Below are 8,798 nucleotides of genomic sequence, written 5' to 3' on the forward strand. Positions count from 1 at the left end.
TCCGTCCTCCCTGCTGCACATTGACACTTTACAGAAACACGCACCACGATATGAAGTCAGCAGGAGCACCCAGTCCTCCGTTACCAGTGGAGGAGCGCGTCCAGCAGCACAGCCATGGATTGTGTGCTGCACACCATGGAACGATGGGAGAGAGGGATTTTTCCCACAACCCCGTCCACTTCATCCCAACCCACACCGCTGTCCACTCCTCCGTCACCTGAACCCAGTGGGATTCGGCTCTCGCTCCCGATGGCATATGATGGGACGGCTGCCAGGTGCCAGGGGTTCCTGCTCCAGTTGGAGCTCTACCTGGCGACCATCCACCCGGCTCCCTCGGGACACGAGAGCATGTCCGCCCTCATCTCCTGTTTGTCGGGGAGAGCACTTGAGTGGGCCAACGCCGTATGACCGTTTATTGACCGTTCGTTTGCTCGTGGATTAGGGATCCTATTGTTCCTGTTGATGTGCCCTTCCCTGTACATGCCTTAGATCATGGGTGTCAAACTCTGTAACACCGGTATTATACAGCGCATTCACCACTAATACTACGAATCCCATAATGCTCTGCTGTTTTCGCGCGCCAATCAGGACAGGACCCAGAAACGCTCTCTCCTCTGTGACAGTAGTCATAGCAACATAGACGCTACAACTGTCAGCGAGCTAACCCTTTCCAAAAATAGCGAAAAGAAAGGCAGAAAACAGGAGCTTTCTGGACAAGTGGGAGGCAGAATATCTGTTTACATATGTAAAAGACAAACCTGTTTGTCTTGTTTGTGGAGTCAACGTGGCTGTAAGTAAGGAGTACAACATTAGACGACACTATGAAACGAAACACCATGACAAATACAAGGACCTGGACATGACTCAAAGGAGCCAGAAAGTAGAGGAGATGAAAAGAAGCTTGGTTTCACAACAGAATATGTTTAAAAAAGCCACATCACAAAGCGAGGCTGCTGTAAAGGCTAGTTATATAGTGGCAGCAGAGATCGCAAAATCAGCCCGGCCCTTTAATGAGGGAGAGTTCATGAAAAAGTGCATGATGAAGGTTTGTGACCTCGTATGCCCAGAGAAAAAACAAGCATTTTCAAACATGAGCCTGAGCAGGAACACAGTAGCTGATCGCACATGTGATCTTGCCACCAATCTGTATGACCAGCTGATGGAAAAGGGAAAAGATTTTGTTGCGTTCTCCTCGCTGTGGATGAGAGCTGCGACGCATCTGATACTGCTCAGCTGTCAGTCTTCATCCGTGGAGTGGACTCAAATCTGTGTGTTACGGAGGAGCTATTAGGATTCAAATCAATGCATGGCACAACCACAGGAAAGGAAATCTTTGAGGAGGTTTCCAAATGTGTAACTGAAATAAAGCTGCCGTGGGATAAACTCGTTGGATTAACGACAGATGGTGCGCCAGCGATGTGCGGTAAAAAGAGTGGACTGGTGGGCATGGTTCGGGAGAAGATGCGGGAAGAGAACTGTGCAGGTGAGCTAACTGTTTACCACTGCATCATACATCAGGAAGCACTGTGTGCCAAAGCCCTAAAGATGGAACATGTTATGACCACAGTAACACAGGTAGTTAACTTTATAAGAGCCAAAGGTCTAAATCACCGCCAGTTTAAATCTTTTCTGGAGGAGTGTGGTTCGGAATAGGCAGACGTGCCGTATCACACAGAGGTGAGATGGCTAAGCAGAGGAAAAGTACTGAACAGATGTTTCGAGCTGCGTGAGGAAATATGTCAATTCCTGGAAACCAAAGGGAAGGATACAGCAGAGCTCCGGGAGCAAAAGTTCCTGTGTGAGCTGGCCTTTCTCTGTGACATCTCGAGCCATCTCGATGCACTGAACCTGCAGCTTCAGGGGCGGGGGCGCATCATCACAGACATGTACGCTGCAGTGAGGGCCTTCAAAATTAAACTGTGCCTGTGGGAGAATCAGATGCTGCAAGGAAACCCTTGCCATTTTCCTTGCTGCCAATCCATAAAAGCGCAGATCTCTACCGCCGTGTTCCCATGCGCACAGTTTGCTGAAAAACTCAGTGTTCTCGCCGCTGAGTTTAGCCGGCGATTTGCCGACTTCGATGCCCAGAAATGCAAGTTTGAACTGCTTAGTAATCCCTTCGCAGTTGATGTGGAAAATGCACCAACCAACATCCAAATGGAGCTGATTGAACTCCAGTGCAACGACACGCTGAAGTCAAAGTATGATGCTGTGGGCGCCGCACAGTTTCCACGGTTCATCCCTGACACAATGCCTCAGCTCCACACCCAAGCTGCTCAGATGCTCTCCATGTTCGGCAGCACTTATCTATGTGAGCAACTTTTCTCCTCGATGAAGATGACCAAAACAACTCACAGGAGACGTCTGACTGATGAACATCTTCGCTCGATACTGAGGATTTCTTCAGCTCAGAGCTTGAGCCCAGACATTGATGAACTAGCATCCAAGAAGAGATGCCAGGTATCTGGCTTGGGCACATCAGATTAGACCAGTGTGCAATTATTAACATTTTCTTTAAGCACTTTTTCTTGCTACAAGGCATGGGCTTGAATGGTTGATTGATTTATTATCATTTTATTTGTAAAATTATTAGCCAGTGGAAAAAGTTTATTTTGGTATTTAAATCAGAAGGCTGCAAATAGAAAAGAGGCATACAATTTTTATTTAAATGTTATTTATTTAATAAATGAATGCCATTGATGTGTTTTTTCATTTGAAATTCGATTTTGCATGTCTCCACTATTAAATTATATATTGTATGGTAATAAGCGATGCTTGTTCCATATTCAATGTTAAAGCAAAACTTGTTTGGGTCCATATTAAAAGGTTAATTTGTTCAATGTTGCCCCGTGACTTTGTTCAGGTTTTACATTTTGGCCCACTGGGTATTTGAGTTTGACACCCCTGCCTTAGAAAGTCGTCCTTTAGGGTCGGGGCTGATTAGGGAGGTCACAGCTCCCCTATGTATGATAACGCAGGAGGGACATGAGGAGAGAATTAGTCTCTTTCTGATCGATTCTCCTGCGTTTCCTGTGGTGTTGGGGCTTCCCTGGTTGGCCCTTCATGACCCCAATGTTTCGTGGCAACAGAGGGCTCTCAAGGGTTCAACTACGGTGGAGAGTCCAAACCAGGTCTCCACCATGCACATTGCCCCTGAATATGCCGATTTGGCTCTCGCCTTCTGTAAGAAGAAGGTGACTCAACTACCACCCCATCGATGGGGGGATTGTGCGATAAATCTCCTGGTAGAAGCAGCACTTCCCAGGAGTCACGTGTATCCTCTGTCACAGGAGGAGATGGCGGCTATGGAAACATATGTCTCTGAATCTCTGGGACAGGGATACATTCGGCCTTCCACTTCACCTGCCTCCTCAAGTTTCTTTTTTGTGAAGAAGAAGGGTGGAGGTTTACGCCCATGTATTGACAGAGACATTTCACGGGGTGCGCTTCTTCACAAAATTGGATCTCAGGAGCGCTTACAACCTGGTATGTATCCGGGAGGGAGACGAGTGGAAGACGGCATTTAGTACCACCTCTGGGCACTATGAGTACCTCATCATGTCGTACGGGTTGATGAATGGGCCATCAGTCTTCCATTCCTTTGTAAACAAGATTTTCAGGGACCTGCAGGGGCAGGGTGCAGTGGTGTATATAGATTGCATTCTAATATACTCCGCTACACGCGCCGAGCATGTGTCCCTGGTGTGCAAGGTGCTTGGTCGACTGTTGGAGTATGACCTGTACGTCAAGGCTGAGAAATGTCTGTTCTTCCAACAGTCCCATCTCCTTCCTAGGGTATCGCCTGTCAGCGTCAGGGGTGGAGATGGAGAATGACCTGTACGTCAAGGCTGAGAAATGTCTGTTCTTCCAACAGTCCCATCTCCTTCCTAGGGTATCGCCTGTCAGCGTCAGGGGTGGAGATGGAGAATGACCTGTACGTCAAGGCTGAGAAATGTCTGTTCTTCCAACAGTCCCATCTCCTTCCTAGGGTATCGCCTGTCAGCGTCAGGGGTGGAGATGGAGAATGACCTGTACGTCAAGGCTGAGAAATGTCTGTTCTTCCAACAGTCCATCTCCTTCCTAGGGTATCGCCTGTCAGCGTCAGGGGTGGAGATGGAAAATGACCTGTACGTCAAGGCTGAGAAATGTCTGTTCTTCCAACAGTCCGTCTCCTTCCTAGGGTACCGCCTGTCAGCGTCAGGGGTGGAGATGGAGAATGACCTGTACGTCAAGGCTGAGAAATGTCTGTTCTTCCAACAGTCCATCTCCTTCCTAGGGTACCGCCTGTCAGCGTCAGGGGTGGAGATGGAGAATGACCTGTACGTCAAGGCTGAGAAATGTCTGTTCTTCCAACAGTCCATCTCCTTCCTAGGGTACCGCCTGTCAGCGTCAGGGGTGGAGATGGAAAATGACCTGTACGTCAAGGCTGAGAAATGTCTGTTCTTCCAACAGTCCCATCTCCTTCCTAGGGTATCGCCTGTCAGCGTCAGGGGTGGAGATGGAGAATGACCTGTACGTCAAGGCTGAGAAATGTCTGTTCTTCCAACAGTCCATCTCCTTCCTAGGGTACCGCCTGTCAGCGTCAGGGGTGGAGATGGAGAATGACCTGTACGTCAAGGCTGAGAAATGTCTGTTCTTCCAACAGTCCGTCTCCTTCCTAGGGTACCGCCTGTCAGCGTCAGGGGTGGAGATGGAAAATGACCGCATTTCAGCCGTGCGTAATTGGCCGACTCCCACCACGGTAAAGGAGGTGCAGCGGTTCTTAGGGTTTGCCAACTACTACCGGAGGTTTAGCATTGGTCAGGTAGCGGCTCCCATTACCTCCTTGCTGAAGGGGGGACCAGTGCGACTGCAGTGGTCAGCTGGGGTGGACAGGGCTTTTGGTCATCTGAATGCTCTGTTTACCTCGGCTCCCGTGCTGGCTCATCCTGATCCCTCCTTGGTATATATAGTAGAGGTGGACCGTCCGAGGCTGGGATAGGAGCTGTGCTGTCTCAGCGCTCCGGTACACCACCAAAGCAGCGCCCCTGTGCTTTCTTTTCGAAGAAGCTCAGCTGGGTGGAACGAAACTATGATGTGCGGGACCGGGAGCTGTTGGCTGTTGTCAAGGCTCTGAAGGCATGGAGGCATTGGCTTGAGGAGGCTAAACACCCTTACCTCTAGCCTGGCTAGTGGTGCTCAGACCCTCTATAACCTAACTAGTGGTGCTCAGGCCCTCTCTACCCTAACTAGTGGGGCTCAGGCCCTCTCTAACCTAACTAGTGGTGCTCAGGCCCTCCATAATGTCTCCATTGCCTGCACCTGACCCTGGGAGCGCTCGGTGGCCAAATTTAGTTTGGAGGCGTGCCACCGTGGGAGAGCCGACAGGCACATTAATCAGCAGGAGTTTCCCCCCTCTCAGCCACCAGGTCAGACACAGAGCAGGACACACACACATCCGTGTCCACACACATTCACATGCCTGTTCACACACACGCGCACGCACGCACGCACGCACGCACGCACACACACACACACACACACACACACACACACACACACACACACACACACACACACACACACACACACACACACACACACACACACACACACACACACACACACACACACACACACACACACACACACACACACACACACACACACAAATGCTCTGTCAAAGCAAACACACAGACAGACACATCACCTCCACCTCCCCTCCTGCACCCATCCCCACCCCTCACGCACACCTGGTCCTCCCGTCCCATCAGTCACACTCACTATCTCTCAGTTTAATCCACAGTCATCCCTCTCTCTGGTCTGTCTGTCTGCTCTGGAGGTTTTCATCAGCCTGCTGTCTGTCTCCTCAGCCTCAGAGGTTAACCACAGACCACTAGGCCCGAGTCACCCCATCCTGTGGGGTGGGGTCCAGACACACACACAAACGTACACACGAACGCACACGCACGCACGCACGCACGCACGCACGCACGCACGCACGCACGCACACACACACACACACACACACACACACACACACACACACACACACACACACACACACACACACACACACACACACACACACACACACACACACACACACACACACACACACACACACACACAGCACTAGGGAAGATGGATTGATAGAGCTGGATCTAAGTGCATGAGAATCCCGTAGTGGATGAGCAGAAGGATAAAAGAGGGAAAATATATGACATGTGTTATTGTCTCTGAAAGGAGTACGGAGAGCTGTATGGCTGAATGCTCTCAGAATGTTGATTGGTTACACAGGGATTTGGTGCAATATTTCATAGACTGTACAGTGTTATGGAATGTGACAGCTACATAATTCATATATTTATTACATGTTAATTCAGTTGTAATCTGGATTTATTCATTACATTACATTACATTACATTTAAGTCATTTAGCAGACTATTCAATTGTAATTAACACTCTGGAAGTGAAGGATTAGCTAGATAAGATACAGACTGAAAGCATTTGTTTAAGACATATCGCTATAGAAATGAGATGAAGCCAAAATTGTGTTGTCTCAACCATATATGCACTGTCATTGGGCTCATTATCTATAACGCCGGAAAACAGAGAGAGATAAATCGTACGATTCCGTTAGATTAATGAAGGTTACTAAAACCCCCAGATGTTTTCAGGTAATTAGAACGTTTTTTTTTTTACCAGGGATACAAGTCTCATCAAGAGCAAAACATTCCTCGTAATTATTCATCAGCTTAATCATTTGAGGGTAGCCACTTCATTTACCACCCAATTCATCATGCTAATGTTATGCATAAATCTACATAATTACTTATTAAAATGATGCCTATTGGAATGGTGTTCGACACTAAGTTTAGGAGTACCAAAACATCATATTTATTGATTTACAAATATGCTAGAAGTTACGTTGAGATTATATGAAAAATATCATTCCTACAATACTGTGTATGATCTTAATCTTCATGTTTTAAATCTAATGCATCCTCTACAAGTAGATTAAAGAGAAATTGTGGCGTTGAAAAAGTGGCAGGATTTTCATGCAGCGTTGAAATGACCTCTTGAATGACATTATCATGATCGTGAGTAGATTACATCAGAAAACTACAGCTTCACCCTGTGTGCAGATTTCTACAGTAAGGAAGCTCCATTATCTTATTTAAAAAGATGGGTTGATCATACTATCATACCCACCAGCCTCGCTCTGCGCCATGTACCCATGTTTATCCAATATCATCCGAAATTAGCTCTCAACGTGGTGTGCGACCTACAAGAGTTTGAACTTACAAAGAGTGTGTCTATGATTTATTTTCATGGAAATTAATTTAGGTAAGGTTGCTGACCAAGTTTCAATGAAAGTGAAGAGCTTTCAAGGGTCAGTATTCAAACCGTTTGAGCCAGTAATGAAGGCTGGACCGAGTGAATCCAAAATGGCACCCCATTCCCCTAGATAGAGAATTACTTTTAACCTGGGCTCTGGTCAAAAGTAGTGCACTGTCTAGGGAATAGCTTTCCATTTGAGACACACCCTAGCCTGGGCAGCAGCTTTGAGTGCATCTTGTCAGCGTAGGCTAGCAGGACATAGTCTAACTGGACAGCAGGCAGCAGAGTGTGCATTTTGCCTCGCCCCAGTTAATTTCTTTGTCAGAAATCAATTGAAGACCATAAAGTAGGGTTTCCAGCTAGAGGTCATTCATAGCAGTGGTGTAAATATTTTATTCACACGCCACATCAGTAGCTCTTACAGATGTGTGCTGGACCATGCTCTCTCTCTCTGTTTGTGTGTGTGTGTGTGTGCGCGCGTGTGTGTGTGTGCGCGTGTGTGTGTGCGCGTGTGTGTGTGTGAGTGTGTGTGTGTGCGCGCGTGTGTTTGTGTGTGTGTGCACGTGTGCGTGCGCGTGTGTGTATGTGCGTGCGCGCGTGTGTGTGTGTGTGTGTGCAGCCAGGTCACCCATGATACATGTCAGTATTTGTCGCCCATCCATGTCTGAGGACGTTGGGAGATGACGTGGAAACCGACCACTAGGGGGCAACAGTGAGCGCTGCAGGGTTCAGTTTTGCTAGGGCGTTGTGGACGGGGATGGTGGATGGACCTAAGCAAGTTCAAATTGAGCGATAGATAGCTGTTTTTGACACTTTTGTTTTAACCCTTACCGTAACCATTTTGACTTAATGCCTGAATTTAACCCTAACCTGGAACATTCAGAGTTCATGCCTAAACTAGCCCTTAAACACTTCTAAATTTGACGTTGACAACAACTTTGAAATTTTGACCCTTAAGAAACATGGATGAAGGTCTATTTCTGACGTGGGACTGTGAGAGCTAGTTGGTGTGTGTGTGCGCTGTGTGCACCTCTCCTCCCTGGAAGTGACAGGGTCAGCGTTTTAGCCCACTTCTGGCCCAGGTTAAATCAATTAAAATCTATTATTAATAAGACAGCCATGTTGACCTCCTTAAAAGCCTTCAGGAGTTTTAGAACCAGAGAGAGAGGGAACACGCGTTGAACTTTGGCCCCTGGAGTTTTAGTGTGAAGAAAAGGGAGAGAGATAAAAGTGACCTCATTTTTAGAACTTCAGAAGAGGCTTAGTGTAGTGATACTGACCACTTGTGTATGTTCACTTTGAGGTCTTTTCAGTTTTCACCAAGGTTTTCACCATCAATACAATATTATTCAATCCTGGACACTGGTTTTCTATTTTAAACAGTAGTTAATTTATCGATTAATGTAATTGATTAATCAGACACTCCACCCACCTGGTGTCCCAGGTCTGAAGCAGACCCTGATTAGAGGGGAAGG

The 8,798-nt window shown here is 47.5% G+C and overlaps 1 pseudogene; it reads left to right on the forward strand.

Annotated features, from left to right (window-relative positions):
- Positions 1 to 249: 249 nt before the first annotated feature.
- On the forward strand, positions 250 to 2,646 carry LOC135520808 (general transcription factor II-I repeat domain-containing protein 2-like; annotated as a pseudogene).
- Positions 2,647 to 8,798: the final 6,152 nt, after the last annotated feature.

The sequence above is a fragment of the Oncorhynchus masou genome, chromosome 4 (assembly GCF_036934945.1).
Source record: "Oncorhynchus masou masou isolate Uvic2021 chromosome 4, UVic_Omas_1.1, whole genome shotgun sequence".
NCBI lineage: Eukaryota > Metazoa > Chordata > Actinopteri > Salmoniformes > Salmonidae > Oncorhynchus > Oncorhynchus masou.